At 45.2% G+C, this 17,709-nt stretch overlaps 1 protein-coding gene and 2 non-coding genes across 6 annotated transcripts in view; 1 reads left to right on the top strand and 2 right to left on the bottom strand.

The window, feature by feature from the left end:
* The window catches only part of LOC124555733 (PTB domain-containing engulfment adapter protein 1-like), a 154,248-nt gene that overhangs the window by 60,018 nt on the left and 76,521 nt on the right, over positions 1-17,709 (bottom strand). The gene's annotated exons all lie outside the window — the stretch shown is intronic.
* Positions 3,222-3,296, bottom strand: Trnas-cga. The gene has a single exon. It is a non-coding gene; the product is annotated as a tRNA-Ser (tRNA).
* Trnas-cga lies at positions 3,384-3,458 on the top strand. The gene has a single exon. It is a non-coding gene; the product is annotated as a tRNA-Ser (tRNA).

Genomic DNA, 17,709 nt, shown 5'->3' with positions numbered 1-17,709 from the left:
CAGCTTACTAGCACCCTATTTTGACAAATGGTCAAAATTTAGTAATTTCCAATCTGCTTTTTTCCAGAATAAAAACTTTAACAAAGATTTATTAACGCCAGTAACCGTCGCTGTGACGACTTATTCATTAATCCTTGTCTATACTGCCACTGTCGGTAAAACGAGCCCTGTTTGTAGCCACCAGGCTGAAGTATTTCCATTGCGTGTGAATTGCATCACAATTCCCCTTCAATATACCGTGAAGTTGTTTGCTGAAAATAGAGGGGGGACTAAGAGCGTCTTGAAAATAATACACCATAGCCGAAATTACTGCAGTGATTTGTTTCGCGATAAGAAACTATTTATACACAAATCTTGTCTCTTAAATACATGTACGAGTTTGGCTCACGAGAGACTCAACTTTATTGAATTATGCAAAGTGACGCGACGTTCCTAAACTGCATTAAAATGCAATTTTCTATAACAGTGCAAATATTGTACAATAAGGGAATTAACATCAACACATTACCACCACCATAGGGAATGTGTTTCCTGTATTTAGAAACTACGAGGTGACGTCACAAATTAAGGCTCATGAACATTAAGCTGTTTAAAGTAAGAATGATTGTCGGCGCTTATGGGGCAGAGCGCAGTCTACTTTTAATATCCGCGCCAGGATTCCAGACGTGCGCAACTGTTATCTTACGCCTGGAGAAACCGGGGATGATAGATATTTAGACGCGACGGACATTCTGCTTATGTGTTAATGATCACACTATTTTACTGCCAGAGGAACTTAACAGCCGACCTAGGCTCAATTTATTGTTTTGTGTTAGTGGGAATAAGCTTACTTTCAGTTTAAATATACATTTTTACGTATTACTTTCTCCCGCTATTTTGATGACTAGCAGATTATCGAATGGCTCTCAGCACTATGGGACTTAACTTCTGAGGCCATTAGTCCCCTAGAACTTAGAACTACTTAAACCTAACTAACCTAAGGACATCACACACACCTATTCCCGAGGCAGGATTCGAACCTGCGACCTTAGCAGTCTCGCGGTTCCCGACTGTAGCGCCTAAAACCGCTCGGCCACTCTGGCCGGCACCACGTTATCGTGTACTCACTTTAGTGTACTAGAATGTAACCCAATTCTGATGTTGAAGCCGCTAAGGTAGAAGACTTCCACGAGCAGAAACGTTTGTTCTTCAGTGTGTTAAATGGAGAGCTAATTTTTCTGTTTTACAATTTTTAACTTTTATTTTACAGGCAACACTTGAATATGAAGTCTGTAAACATGAGACCTTTAACAATACAACGTTCGGACTGTTACACGGGCTATAAGTAATGATAAGAATCAGGCATTTAAACATCGTCGCCAGTACTTTGACATTTTTACCGTTAACGTCCACCATCCGATAAATCTCAGTTTAAATCCACGAGAAACTGAAGTGGCCTAAAAAACTGTCACTTGACTGCCTGAGTATTTTATTATCTTTACGTATCTTTAGCCTGCGAACACTTAATTTAGTTACACGTACATGGCTAGTATTCATTTCTTAAATTAATGTTCATAATTAAAATCTGTATCTTCTCAAACATGAAATTTATTTACCAGGTAAAATGAACATGACAATAAGCAGAACATCTGGCAAGTTGAAATGCTCTGCTGGTACAAGCAACGTATTTAATCAGTCCACAAGGGGTGGAGGCGAAGCGCATCAAAGTGGGCCATTTGTGACAGATGGGTGTGGAGGGAAAGCGTCGTTTCCTTCCTTCCTTCCTTCCTTCCTTCCCCTGCCATTACCCGAACACTGGCGACGTTACAGTTCATATTAACAATACCTGCTAAAATCTTTACTATTCACTCTCCAAGATTTAGGATGTGGTCACTGATAGAGACCGCCTAACCGTCAAGACAAAGCTATGTGTCTAGCAAGCAGTGGTACGTTATACTAGTGAACATTTTCAGCCCGCACAAAGCTTGTTAAATGGTTAACTGCTAGCGAACTTTATATCCGTACACGGCCGTGCCAGGATGGCCAAGTCGGATATATCCGTCTACTTTTATTACTAAATGCACGCTAAAAAAACACTTAGGTTAACAATTTGTACCTAAGTTTCTCTTTACACCGCCCACCTACAGTGAAACGAAGTTTAGGGTTTAACGTCCTGTAATTTATTTTATTAGCCACACAGTTGAGTAAGGTTACACAAATCTGTGCATTCAATTTGCAAAGGTTGTCACCGAGGAACTGGAGTTGAATTTTGGCATAGTTCCAACTGCCTCGCGTATGAGCTGTGTAAAATTTACACACAAAGTTATACAGGCTAATCACTTCCATCACTTACTGAAATAAAGCTCGGGATGGGAGTGAGTTATTACCCACAAAAACCGTGCCATGCATTTAACAGCCCGACTATAGGGGCCGTGAATGCGGAATTTATTTGCCCTGTAAGGTGATCAAGCTGGTCGATGTTGTGAAGACATCTGCTCTGTGATTGCGTTACTGCTGCAACTGGGAGAAAAACAATTTTATTAACTCTTTCGTAAAGTTATTTGTTGTTGGTAAAGAGCCACCACGCGACCATCAAGCTGCACAGAACACACAGCAGCTACTGATTATTAAAGAAACAATTATACTGTGAGGCATCAGTGAGTACAGTGTTCATTTGAGTGTCTCCTTGCCCAAGGCCGGGCATGTTGACATTAATATGGAACTTTATGTAATTTGATTTGCATGACCTGTCCTTACGATGCGCGATGTTTGTAATGCCAGTTTCAGAATACAGTCCAGATTGTCTGCTCAACAATGCAATCTTCTTTTACGTGATAAGAATGACTATAATTCTTAACGGCTTTAAAGTTCGCCGTTTTCATTAGAAAAGTACATTCTAAGGAGCAATGACTAGTCCAAGATTAGGCTACTGTTTGAAAATGACATGCCAGGAGTGGTGGGAGTACCATTTTAGCAGTCGTGCATGTGTAGACATCAGACACGAACGAGACTTAGAATAATAATACTTTGTGGTCGTTTCTGATATGTCGAGTACTTTGGTGGAGCAACATATTGTTGTGCTTTAGTCTGGCCTACCTTGACATGTTCTATTTTAGTGCGTGCTTGTCAGTTTGTAAGCTGTCTTAAGTTTTTCTGTTCGATATTGCATGCCTTCTGAATGAGATTTTCACTCTGCAGCGGAGTGTGCGCTGATATGAAACTTGCTGGCAGATTAAAGCTGTATGCCGGACCGAGACTCGAACTCGGGACCTTTGCCTTTCGCGGGCAAGTGCTCTACCAACTGAGCTACCCAAGCACGACTCACGCCCCGTCCTCACAGCTTTGCTTCTGCCAGTATCTCGTCTCCTGGCAGAAGTAAAGCTGTGAGGACGGGGCGTGAGTCGTGCTTGGGTAGCTCAGTTGGTAGAGCACTTGCCCGCGAAAGGCAAAGGTCCCGAGTTCGAGTCTCGGTCCGGCATACAGCTTTAATCTGCCAGCAAGTTTCATTGCATGCCTTGTTTGATCCTCCGATTTGTATGTTCCCTTGGATACTTTAATTTATCCGCTCTTAACCTTCCCGTGTTTTGTGTTCATGACTTGTGTAGTCTTTCTTTCCTTTTACTGAGTTCTCATTAAATTCGGTTTGGCAGACTTCAAGTAATTATTCCACTGCTTGTTGTGGTTTATCGCTGCTGAGTACTGCCTGGCCGTCTATGAATTCCAGGTACTGTATGTCTTGCTTGCTCGTGTTCTTTAGTGATTCCTTTTTACTTTTCCCTCCACCGGTAAATATGTAGAGGACCATATCATAAAAGGTGAGAGCATCTGTGACCCTACACGTATCTCTAATGGTTGTGAGATTTCTCCCATAAATTTACTTTGTATTTGGTGTCAGTTTGCTGCCTGAGTGCCATAGTTTTTCTGTGTATCCCATATTATTCTAGTGTGCGTAAGAGTGTAACTGTGGAGTCAAACCTTAAAGTCAATGTGACTAGTGTTTTTCATCTGACTTACGAGTCTAGTCATGAGTAATGCCCTTGCGAGAGTTTTTAAAGCAACCTGTAGTGAAATACCTCGTGGTCTGTCATGTCTCCCTTTTTGCAGAGTGCTTGAATCAACGCACGTTTCCATTCCTGTGGTGTTTTCTAGGTAACCAATATTTTGGTGAGTTTTACGAATTTACTTTGCGATGTTTTGGTAAGTTTCCAGACATCAGAGAATACCATCACTTACTGGGACTCTTTAGTAGTTTCATTATCTCTTCTACCCCTTTGACTGCAGGCGGTTTAATATTTCGATTTTGTGATGGCGTGATTTTCTTTGCTTTAGGCTTCTCGCCGTTGAGTTTATCGGAGTATAAGAAATTTTCAGTTTTCTGTAGTCATCTTCCTGTCTAAGATCTTGTTGTGATACGTATTCTTTTTACGCTGGACCTCACGCCAGGGTGTCACGTGGATTAAAATCAGCACATTATAAAAGGTTTGTCATAAGTGACAAACCAATCACCTTGGGCATAACGCCATGTGCATACGACTTTTGCACAAAGTCCTTGTTTTTTAGTTATGACAAACCTTTTATGATATGCCGAGTTCTATTCACGTGACACTTTGGCGTGAGGTCCAACGGAAGGTCGACACGTTTGAAACAAGATCTTTAACACTGGAAGATACAAAGCCTGTCGAAACCTACTGTCTTTAATAACAAAATATTTTAACGATCTAGGCTGATTAATGTTTTTACCAAGTGAACAAAGTCGCTCCATTATTCTCGAAGTGAGAAAATTCAATTATTAGTGTACTTTTGTCATATGCCGTTTCAGTATTTGTCTTTAGTGTGATTATTTCCTGACTTTGCGGGAATACTGCCATGGTTCTGTTCTGTTACTGCTGAACTACTTCCATGCCTGGAGTCTACGCTTGACGATCTAATATGTTGCGTTGCAGTACGTTTATGTTACCTAAGAAGTTTATCCCAACACATTACATTCTGAATTATCTACGCGTTGTTTTACCAACTTTTGATTTATTTCTTCAATAATTTCATCTTTAGCTTCGAGTATACTCCGTCTGATCTATTTTGTTCTGCGCTGTGTTTCTTGGGACTGGCCTGATCTTTTGTTGTAGCGAGTGACGGCTGCACACTCAGAATGCTGGGCGTGTTCTCACGTTCACAATTTCTATTCTTGTTTTTCATAGTTACGTGATCTATTTGGAATTATCTCCATACGTTTTGGGCGTTTTTCGTGGTGCTGATTTAAGTTTTACGTTAAAATTTTGATATTCATGCATTCAAAGTTCCCAATCTTGTTTGTGCGTTTGTGTCCTACGTAAGGGCCTGTACCAGCGCTCTTTGGGTAGTTTTGCATTTAAGTCTCTTAATAAAATTTAGACATATCTTTCTGGAATTCGTTTCTTCGATGTCTACCCAAAAATCTACTTTTTGCGATTTCTTTCTGTTGTGATCGTTAGTCGATGGTTGTCTGCAGATGAGCTCTTCCTGATTCGAACGTTATTGTGGAGATTATTTCTGATATTTTATTGGAATACGGAGTACATGACTGAACCGTGTACTGCACATGCAGTGCCGAACACTATGTTTGCCTCCCGACAGCGGGTTTTTTTTCCTGTACACCCTGTAATTCTGTATGTCGGAGTGGATTTCATCTGCGAAACTATTTTATTCCGAAGATTCTGATGTGAAATTTTTCCTAGTACATCTATAAGCTATGAAGTTGCCTAGTTTCACTAGTGTGTTTGGGCTGAGTGTGCCAATACCGTGTTTACGAAGAGGTTTCGAGAAGCTCCACCTGTTCATGAAGTTCCTGGTCTCAATCTAATGGCCAGCAAAGTTCAGTATGCTTACCACAGCCTGGTGCAGTAGATATTTTTCCTGTTCCATCATGTTCTGAAGTTAAAGGTAGTGGTTGTATCTTTGTTGGGTATCAAAAATGTTAACGACTTTGTTGACAAAAACACAAACTATCTTAGAACTACAAAAGATGTGGAGTAATGCAGTTCTGGAGATACGTCTGTCTAGGTAACAATATTGCAAGATCACATGCTACTGTAGGCACGATACAAGCCATTCCAAATGCGAAATGCTAGTATATTAGTAACTAGTGTAACTGCCTGTGTTGAATGCAAGGAAGCAAACGTGTATGCATTGTGTTTGACAGGTGCCGGATATCAGTTTGTTGGATGGACTTCCACACCTATTGCAATTGGTCAAAGCTGTTTGAATAGCGACGTTTTCGATGTGTGCTATTCCATGTGTACTCGACTGGAGACAGATCGGGTGATTCAGCACACCAAGGAAACAGACACAGCGTAGATCATGCAGCGTTACAACATCGATGTGGCTAGCGTTGCGCTGTTTGGAAACACTCCTTGCAGTGCCGAACAACGGCAGCAAAATATAGGTAGTACCTATATAGACATCTGCGGTCAGGTAGCGTGGGATAACCGCTGTCATGAAAATCACACCTGGAGTTAGGGTCTGGGGCGCAAGTCCAGTGCATCTAGCATGCAGACGTGTTGCGCAGGTCTGCAACTTGCGTCGTAACACACGGCCATCACTGGCGCCTAGACAGATCATTACATCAGAAAGCACAACTTATCTCCATCCTGCCCTCCAATCAGCTCTCGCTTGTCACTCAAGTCGCAGATTGTGGTGGTTTGGTTAGTTGAATGGTTAAAGTGACCGAACTACTACGTCATCAGTTCCGTTGTCCTCAAACAGGTCCATGAGACAGTAGAACGGACACAGGCTACCATGCACAACCCTGAGGAAGAAAACCCTAAGGTCTATGAAACGCGAACAAAGCCGAGATAAGGCACAAAAAGGAAAAGGGACACACAGGAAGAGAGGCAGGCAAGGTGACCCATCTAGGGCGCAGCTAGAAGCCCCTCAAAGAGTACAATAAGGCAACATCCCCAGTCCCCACTACTTACCATACTCCACTTTCATACTGCCTTGAGAAAGACTAGCAATACAGACAGGGCAAGAGCCGCACAGAGACCGGAAGATCAAAAAGTCAGACAACGTTAGAGGAGGGGGAGGGGAAGGAGGAAAGAGAAGAGTGAAAGAGGAGGTAGGGTGAGGGCAGGGCTGGACCACCAAGCCCAGACAGCCACAAACTTGTCTGGGTACATGCAGAAAACCCTGTTGCTGCCTACCCCTCAATGGGCCAATAAGGTTAAGCAGCCCTTCCTTGAACTAAGTGGAAAAGCCCACTACACAAATTAAATAAACTAAGTCACCCACTGTGGCATCGTCTCGTAACACCAGCATTAGTGTGTGAGGAAAATTAAGAGTTTGTCACAGGGTGACTAAGTTGGGACAGTCTAGCAAAATGTGGACAACCATCATGACAGTGGAACAGGTCCTCACTGTGGAGGTGACCATGAATCACTGAAGTACGGCCAATTTGGAGGCAGCAAAGGACAGTCTTAGTGGGATGCTTGCTGGTAGGACCTAAGATTCGTAGTCCCTTTATCACTTAGTCGATAGTGAGCCCATCTATTTAGGCAGCTAGAGCTTGACAGTGTGATACTGATAGGTGGTCTGTTTCTGGAATACCAATCTCAACAGTGTTTACTGGTGGATTGTTTGGTCAAGCTATCAGCGAGTTCATTCCTTGTGTCCAGACATAGGTTACCGTGTCCACACTGTTTAAGGGCATACATAGTATCCTGGATAGCAATGACCAAGGGATGGCGATCTTAACACTGGTTGAGCGCTTGCAAACTGCTTAGGGAGCCACTGCAGATAAAGGATCCATCAGTGCAGGAACAGATATGCTCAAGAGCATGAGATGGCTACCAACTCCACAGTGCAAACACTACAGCTATCTGGCAAGGAGAGCAGCTCAGCAGGTTCCCCAAGAGTTTAAGCGAAGCCTATATGACCAGCAACCATCGAGGCTTAAGTCTAATACTTCTGAACCCTGGTATATACCATGGATGGAGAAATATTTGAGGCAGAGGGCCTAAGGATGAACCAAGTGTTTCAGAACTTTTAGTCAATATGAAAATATGGCCAATGTATGCACCACAAAAGGGTACAGGAGTGGGTTCAGATAAATCACTGAAGTTCACAGAAGATAGCAGATCCGCATCCAGTCTATCTTAATCCCTGATCTGGATCACTGATACAAGAAATGGATTACCGTGTTTGGAAAGAGAAGACTGTAGTTTGGATGCTCAGGGGAGCTACAGACGTGGGTAGCCTAACTGACACACTGTTGTTAGTGTGTGACCTACAGTGGAGGGACTCCAGCCTCCATGAGTAGGCTGTTCACAGGGCTCGTTCGGAAGGCTCTAGAGTCTAATCCTGCAGTGGTGTATTTGATCCAGTATCCACAGTGCTGAGGGTGATGCTGAACCTTATGCCGATCTCCCATGATTGAGGTGGGATTGCATAAGGTTTTCATTAAGCTGCAGAAAGAGTGTGATCTGCACCCCAGCTAGAGTTGCTCAGGAAGTGAAGTACACACACACACACACACACACACACACACACACACACACACACACACACACACACCTGAGACTCGTGATAGGTAGTAAGGATGTGGTGTTATGTCATGTGTTAAGCCTTTTGCACGTCGGAAAGACAGCTATGAGGTGTTGTCAGGCAAAAGCTGTTCGGTTGGCAGATTTCAGGTGAACCAGGTTATCAATAGTGGAACAGCACTGGCGAACACCACCTTGGGACAGAACCAGACGATGTCAAGACTATGAACCAATACAGCCACCAGCTCACCACGCATTCAAGCAACTTTGAGAACAATGGTGAGACTTATTGGGCAATAAGTATCTCTAGCAGGTGCTCACCAAGTTTCAGTACTGGGACAATGATGCTTTCTCGCCATTGTGCTGGGAACTCTCCCTAGCTGCAGATGTGGTTAAAGGTAGCAAGGTTATGACGCTGACAGTCCACCAGTATGTACTTTATCATTTGGTCGTGGATGCACTATGGCCCTGGGGCTTGATCAGGGCCTTGAGCTAGGCTACTTACTAATTCCCACCTAGTGAGAGGATATCATATGGCTTCAAGTGGCATGTAGTAAAAGAATTTATTTTGGTCCAACCACTGAGAATTATCAGCCTGCCTTTTGTGTCCTAAAGGAGACACAGTCTTCAGTGTAGAGCAGAGCAAAATTATTGCTGGCGTCTGGGTCAGTCCAGACAGTGTCATTCAAGGTAATACCAGGTACACCTGCAAGTGTCTGGTACCCATTGAGATGGCTATGTGTGAAGGAGAAGTACATGACCCAATAGTTTAAACCCATTCCTAGCATTGTCACTTCTGTCTTTTTATTAGGTGACGGACTCAGGCACATATCCATTTAAAGGCAATGAAGAGCTCCATCGATGAGTGTCACTTATGATTGAAAGCTCACCTACAATCCCACATGACCTTTCCTACTTCTGACGACCACCATGGTGCTGTCGTCCACTGTGAGCAGGCCCAAGGAATAGGGGATTGCTGAATGAGATGCCGAAAAAAAATGGCTGTAGTTTTATTCTAAAGTGCCTCATTGATACCTCCATACAGAGGACAAAGCATCCCAGTCAGCACTGCTGAGAGCCAGTCTGGGCAGGCATCCAGTGGAGTGACACTGAGGGAGGGACAGGAAGATCAGAAAGTTGTCACTACCACACAAAGTCAATGGCCAAGTAAGTTCTGTGCACTACACTGAAGTGTGTGGGAATACCAGTATTCAAGAGGCAAAGGACAAGTTGTGCCAGTAAATTTTCATTGGCGCCCTAAAGCAAAACAACTGGCCATGGTAAAGACAAAGTAACTGGGGGTAATAAGCGCTCAAGTCAGAACTATGGAACATGAATACATAGAGGAGTTAAAGAAGACTACGTCAGTCCCAACCGATTTAACAGAAGACAGCTACAAAAGGCACATGGAAAAGGGGCTAAGGAACGACACCATACAGATATGGAGGTCCAAGACTAAAAATTAAATGGCCTTCCATAGTGCTTTGGCAGATAAAAAGTAAGACATGGTCGACAGCCTGCACGTCATTTGCTAAAATGGCCTTTAACTCTGACAGTAAACCCAAACGGGAATGTAAAAGATTAAAGAATGGACATTCCATCATGAAGTCGTGTACAGTTGAAACTTTGGGACAATGTGTCAAGAAGTTGTGGGGTAGCACCACTTAGCACATGACGATGGCTATAAACAGTTTCTAACACACAGCCAAGTTAAAAAACCACCACCTGGTGGGAGGGCCGAGAGGAGACTTAGTGAGCCAGAGGTTGTTCCTGTGAAGGGAGGACCATTGGCGATGCCAAAGGGACGCACCTCCTGACAGACAGCAACACAGGGATCATCTGAGGTAATAGAAGAACTCGCAGGCTGAGGAAGGATGACTGCAGCTTTGTCAGCAGCCTCATTTTCTGCCAGACTGACATGATCAGGAACCCACAAACATCACACTGGCTCCACCAAGAGTGAGCAGTTGACAGTTTTCCTGGACCCGCTGCACTAAGGGATGGGCAGTGTACAGAGCGCACAGACTTTGAAGGGTGCCGAGAGTCTGAGCAGAGGACACAATTTAAAAGGCTATGTTGCCAGATGTACTCTGTGGCCTGGTACAAGGCAAAGAGCTCTGTTATAAATACTGAGGAGTTTGCTGGATGCTGAGATTGAAAGACATGGGTGCCAATGACTAAGGCACACCAAACCTCACAGTCAGTCATCAGTGTACACAAAGGTACTATCGTGAAGTCCCAGACGTAGGTGGGGGAAACTGAAGGTGATAGACGTAGGTGGGGGAAACTGAAGGTGATAGACGTAGGTGGGGGAAACTGAAGGTGATAGACGTAGGTGGGGGAAACTGAAGGTGATAGACGTAGGTGGGGGAAACTGAAGGTGATAGACGTAGGTGGGGGAAACTGAAGGTGATAGACGTAGGTGGGGGAAACTGAAGGTGATAGACGTAGGTGGGGGAAACTGAAGGTGATAGACGTAGGTGGGGGAAACTGAAGGTGATAGACGTAGGTGGGGGAAACTGAAGGTGATAGACGTAGGTGGGGGAAACTGAAGGTGATAGACGTAGGTGGGGGAAACTGAAGGTGATAGACGTAGGTGGGGGAAACTGAAGGTGATAGACGTAGGTGGGGGAAACTGAAGGTGATAGACGTAGGTGGGGGAAACTGAAGGTGATAGACGTAGGTGGGGGAAACTGAAGGTGATAGACGTAGGTGGGGGAAACTGAAGGTGATAGACGTAGGTGGGGGAAACTGAAGGTGATAGACGTAGGTGGGGGAAACTGAAGGTGATAGACGTAGGTGGGGGAAACTGAAGGTGATAGACGTAGGTGGGGGAAACTGAAGGTGATAGACGTAGGTGGGGGAAACTGAAGGTGATAGACGTAGGTGGGGGAAACTGAAGGTGATAGACGTAGGTGGGGGAAACTGAAGGTGATAGACGTAGGTGGGGGAAACTGAAGGTGATAGACGTAGGTGGGGGAAACTGAAGGTGATAGACGTAGGTGGGGGAAACTGAAGGTGATAGACGTAGGTGGGGGAAACTGAAGGTGATAGACGTAGGTGGGGGAAACTGAAGGTGATAGACGTAGGTGGGGGAAACTGAAGGTGATAGACGTAGGTGGGGGAAACTGAAGGTGATAGACGTAGGTGGGGGAAACTGAAGGTGATAGACGTAGGTGGGGGAAACTGAAGGTGATAGACGTAGGTGGGGGAAACTGAAGGTGATAGACGTAGGTGGGGGAAACTGAAGGTGATAGACGTAGGTGGGGGAAACTGAAGGTGATAGACGTAGGTGGGGGAAACTGAAGGTGATAGACGTAGGTGGGGGAAACTGAAGGTGATAGACGTAGGTGGGGGAAACTGAAGGTGATAGACGTAGGTGGGGGAAACTGAAGGTGATAGACGTAGGTGGGGGAAACTGAAGGTGATAGACGTAGGTGGGGGAAACTGAAGGTGATAGACGTAGGTGGGGGAAACTGAAGGTGATAGACGTAGGTGGGGGAAACTGAAGGTGATAGACGTAGGTGGGGGAAACTGAAGGTGATAGACGTAGGTGGGGGAAACTGAAGGTGATAGACGTAGGTGGGGGAAACTGAAGGTGATAGACGTAGGTGGGGGAAACTGAAGGTGATAGACGTAGGTGGGGGAAACTGAAGGTGATAGACGTAGGTGGGGGAAACTGAAGGTGATAGACGTAGGTGGGGGAAACTGAAGGTGATAGACGTAGGTGGGGGAAACTGAAGGTGATAGACGTAGGTGGGGGAAACTGAAGGTGATAGACGTAGGTGGGGGAAACTGAAGGTGATAGACGTAGGTGGGGGAAACTGAAGGTGATAGACGTAGGTGGGGGAAACTGAAGGTGATAGACGTAGGTGGGGGAAACTGAAGGTGATAGACGTAGGTGGGGGAAACTGAAGGTGATAGACGTAGGTGGGGGAAACTGAAGGTGATAGACGTAGGTGGGGGAAACTGAAGGTGATAGACGTAGGTGGGGGAAACTGAAGGTGATAGACGTAGGTGGGGGAAACTGAAGGTGATAGACGTAGGTGGGGGAAACTGAAGGTGATAGACGTAGGTGGGGGAAACTGAAGGTGATAGACGTAGGTGGGGGAAACTGAAGGTGATAGACGTAGGTGGGGGAAACTGAAGGTGATAGACGTAGGTGGGGGAAACTGAAGGTGATAGACGTAGGTGGGGGAAACTGAAGGTGATAGACCGAGGCTGGAGTAGTGTCCTTAAGAAGAGAATGAAAGGCAAGGTGGTGAAGGGTTCACACCCACCAGGAAAGGTGAAGGAAGTGTGAAGTTCAGCCGCCGTAACAAGTGCCGAAAGCGGACTCCAGGAGGTAACGTAAGGACGAGCCCCATACTGACGATCAAAGGAATCAAAGGAGACGTAGGGTATGTGGTCAGACATGGCAGACTGACAGCATGCATACCCGCTGAGGAGAAAGCCATGGCGGTAGGACAGGGGTGCTTCAGCATACTGAAGCAACTGGGCTGCTGTAAAAGGCGCCTGTGGCCAAACGGATGCCATAACAGTGGCTAGTGTTGAGACGGCGTAAGAGGAATGGGCATGCAGACGCATAAACGAAGTGCGCATAGTCTAGTTCCGAATAGACAAGGGACTGGTACAGACCGAGAAGGGATTTCACAGCCTCAGAGCTGAATTTGAGGACGCGTGTCAGCATGACCATGTCAGCATGACCATGTCCTGAATGGAGCGAAGGTAACAAGAACAGAACTATAGGTGCCAGATGGGAGAACCCAAGGTTTGCGACTAGCCAGTAACTTGCGAGCTACGGGATAAGGCACTTTATCCTTTACCCATATCTTTTTGACAGCCCACTTAAGATACACGGGACAATCCCGAGAGGAGGCGCTATGGCCGCCATTGCAGTTGATACAGCGATGAGGAGGTGGCAGACAATTGCCCTCGTGTGCATCCCTACCACCGGTTACACATTAGGCTGCGTGTCTACAACACGTTCTAGTGTGGTTGAAGCGACGACACTGGTAGCAGCACATAGGGTTCAGAGTATGGCCGGACTGGGATAATTTCATAGCCTGCTTTGATCTTTGATGGCAGCACCACTATCAAAGGTGAGGAAAAGAATGCAGGTGGACACTAACGGGGAATCTACCTTTTTTTATTACACGATGGACGGCAGTGATACACTGATCAGAGGGGTAGGATGGGATTTCGGCCTGTTAGACAGTCGAGCAGCCTGGCGTAAATTACACCATGGGAAGAATTCGAAGTTCTATGGCTCTTGACACGAACAGGGTAGCCGTGGAGAAGCGAAGCAGCAAGGAGTTGTGCTTGAGAATAAGATGCAGTCTGCAAAACCGAAGTGTCATTCCGTAAACGAAAGCAGGATTTCACAGGACCAGTAATTGCATCAACACCTTTCTGAGTAATAAACGAATTTACTGTGGCGAAGTCCTGACTTTTCAACACGTGAGATCACGAGGTGCTGTGGCGCAGCAGGAAGCGTTTTCTCATCAGCCTCATTACGTTTACGTTTCGTAGACGTTGATTGGGAGGACATTGACTCATTGCAAGAGAACCTTTCGTGATTACCAGCGTCTCCAATGGTGCGCTGTTATTAACTGGTGGCTCCCTTCACAAGGGGCGCACCTGCCTTAGGTGGTTGTTCACACCTCAGGTCACACCTCCCAAACATGACAGTGACCAATCGGCAATTTGGGAAGGTTGCAGCTCAAGCAATCACCTCTACCTGGGCCTGGCCTGTACTAGGGGGATACGGGCGAACCCTACCTGTCGGCTTAGGGCTGGTAATTACCCGTTACCCAGTTACCTGTTACGCGGCAGACGCGTGGGCCGGCCTTCAGGAGCAAACAGGGAGGAAGAAGAAAGGAGAGCCTCAAACGCCAAAGCCGAAGAACGAAAGAAGGGAACGAGGAAAGGAGAAGGGAGCGAAAAAACAAAGCCGATACTGTTATTACGTCAGTGGAAGGAGAACCTTCCTGAGAACACCCCAGACACGTTCCCAAGGGAGGGGGAAAATAGCAAGAGGATAGACATGCAGCAGGGAAGAGAAAAAACACTGCAAAGGCTGGGACCCCGTGGTAGCCAAGCACAAACGCGCCAAACAGTGATGAGCCTCTGGGGGTGGGTCCACGGCCAGTGACCATGGTTCCACCCCCACGCCCCACATTTTGATCACAACTGACCCACTTCATTTTATAGATGGCTGTCACTTCCCCAAACTTGTCTTCCAAGTCCTCCACAAAAAACAAGGGCTTCGTGGCCAAGAAGGACTCACTATCAGTCCTTGTACAGACCAGGTACTGTGGGGAGTTATTTTGCTTGCCACTTAGTCCCACGTTCCTCCCATGGTGTAGCCGGGGTAAGGCAACATTTTGCCGTAGACTACTGGGACCGTATGGCCACCTACTTCATCTGCGGCTGATTTGCAATGGTGTAGTGATTTGTCATCAGTGCAATGCACGCTACAGGACGTCCGCCTGAGAGGTCACTGAAGTAACCAGTTTATAGTAGTTCTTTGTCTCAATGGTGAGAACTGCTGCTGAAATTGTTGCAGCAGATTCAGTACGATGCGCCAGAGCCATACAACTAACACTATGGTTTTCCCCTGTCAGTAGTGCGAAGTAGCCGTTCGGAGTCAGTCTTCTTGGGACTACATTCTCGTGACGACAGCTGCCAGCAATTATGAACAGTGGCTACATTCCTGCCAAGTCTCTGTGCAATATCGCAAAAGGAACATACAGCTTCTCAGAAAGCTGTTACACAATCTCGGTCAAACCCAGTAAGGTGTCTATAGTGGCGTCTTTGTCGCCTGAAAGGCGTTCTTGATTGACAGCAACTCACCACGTCCATTCGTCAAGCTAACCAACGCTGACAACCCTTACGTCGTGAATTGTACGCAAACTTCATTTACATCCTGATAGTAGGGCTGGTAGCGCCACTAATATTCTGCTGATGCAATATTTGAAGACATCTGATGTGAAAACACGCGAACTAACTTTCGTTGGTGACTCAGAACTCCTTGGTGGTGCAATCTTTTCCCCCTTCATCCTATTTGTAGCAATCTCACCAACATTGTGAGCCGACGCTGAACTCTACCCGCTAGATGCCGGAACGGCTACTAATGGGTTTAGGCCTGTGTTACTATTTGGTCTGCCTTTGTTATTTTACTTCCCCGGTACTACAGACATTTAAGAGTTATTTCATTATCTTCCACCTAGTGAGTGCCCGATGGGGATCCAAGTCCCACACGGAGTAAGATATGAACTTCACAGTTCGGTAACATGTGTTTGAGACAGTTCTTACTTAAACCCAACGTTTCGAGACCATTAAGTAAGAACCCTCACATGCATTTCTGCCATGTTCTAACAGAGAACTTGGCTTCAGAAGCCCGTCTTTTTTGAGCGCCACTTTCAGATTGCTTTGTGGAAGGTATCTAAGGTATATAGCGGTGCAGTGCCTGTGGAAATTATTACATTTAAAGACATACAAGTGGGCCCCACGGTGGATGAAATGCCGTGTACCCCCGCGTCCGGAAGATTAACGCACCCTTGAGGTAAACTGTCAATGTTATTCCGCACTACTTCAGTCCCAACGTGGAACAGAGCGAAGAAGTTTAAATGCATAAGTTACTTAATACTACGTCCGAAACGGCATTTTGAGTTACGAATTTACGAAACTGAATGACTAATTAGGTGATACATGTGAACTATGAGAACCACTATACACTAACTGGAAAGATCTCGACAACAAAACGAAACGAAGTTGGCAGGCATGTTTACATCTGGAAGAGGTCTGTCCAAATCCAGCGTCGGTCGTGTAAGAGTGGCGCTAACAGCGCCACTCTGATTTACATGATGTTTGCTCTGCATGTACACTGTAACGGTCATCAGCGTTAGTTATCTTCGAAACTGGACAGGGTATGTTAGTCACAAATGACTAAGGTGACGAAAACGGCATTATCAATACCTCACTGAACGAGATCGTGTGATGGGGCTACGAGAAGCTGGATGTTCCTTTTGTGATATTGCAGGGCTGTCGTCATAAGGACGGAAGGATTTTCGCTTGTAACTTTCTTCTCTTTCTGGACCGGGGTCCTTTACCTCTAATTTCTACATTTACTCGTGTCTATCCCTGAAAGTTGATAGCATCGATGAATCGTCCTGTACATTAACGTGGCGTAAGTGATGCTAGGGGACACTCACCCATCGCTGAACTCAGACCGAATTTGAGACTTCCGCAGTAAGTGTCGTCGTTAGTACACTAGGTGCCGGTGAAAGGCTTAGACCATTGTAATGTTTGGCACTGCGACTAGCTTGATCTATTGGCTTGGGATTACTCCAACAATTTGAGTCATGTTCAACTGACCACACGAACTTCCACATTTTCAACAGCTGCAATGTCACTACATTTTGAGACTTTACAGCTAAGAAACTTAAGTCCTCAAGGAGGATCTTTCAGTCCGGAAGAACGCCAGAAACTGAAAAAAATTGTTTTAATCCACTTTTCTCCTGTCTTACATAATGCATTTATTAGAATATAGTATTCTTTTGAATTATCTGGTTCGCTGTAACCTGAACAACGTTGTAGCGTTACACCTACTGTTGTCTCTAGAAAGTCTCCAAGTTTGACCATCATCAAATTTTTATAGTGACTTCGAAGAATCATTTTCTACAATTATGTCCAAGAGGGGACATGAATTTATGTCAGGACTGTTTTGAAGAAATTAATCTCCTAGCAGAAGACGTAACTAGTTCCATGAACAGTGGCGGCTCGTACACTTTCTGGGCGTTCACAAATTTTTGAATTCATTTAAACATGAGAGCAAAGTTAACAGCATCTACTGTTTAATAGTTATGTTTGCCAACATATTAATACAACTTCATTCGCTGTGAGCAACAACAACTTTTCCGAAGAGTACGAATTGTTTTTGGGGAATTTTGTGGTTTTGTACATAATGAAGTACAGTTTTCCTCAAACTAAATGTTAAAAGCTTTCGCTGCTCTCAGTTCCGAATTTTTAAGGAAGTCCGAGTTCGTGCTTTATTTTTCGGGCAAATTTAGCCATCTCGAATTCATGTATTATTTAACTCATTAACTTCCGGGTTGAAAATCAGGTATTTTTACGTTGCACCCACACGATTTACACTTTTTTAAATGTTCACTTGTAGTCACTGATTTCGTCACTTTCTCTGACAGTATCTGCC

Source organism: Schistocerca americana, chromosome X (genome assembly GCF_021461395.2).
Source record: "Schistocerca americana isolate TAMUIC-IGC-003095 chromosome X, iqSchAmer2.1, whole genome shotgun sequence".
NCBI classification, from domain to species: domain Eukaryota; kingdom Metazoa; phylum Arthropoda; class Insecta; order Orthoptera; family Acrididae; genus Schistocerca; species Schistocerca americana.
The sequence above is the reverse complement of the archived record's forward strand: the minus strand, read 5'-3'. Positions and strand labels throughout refer to the sequence as shown.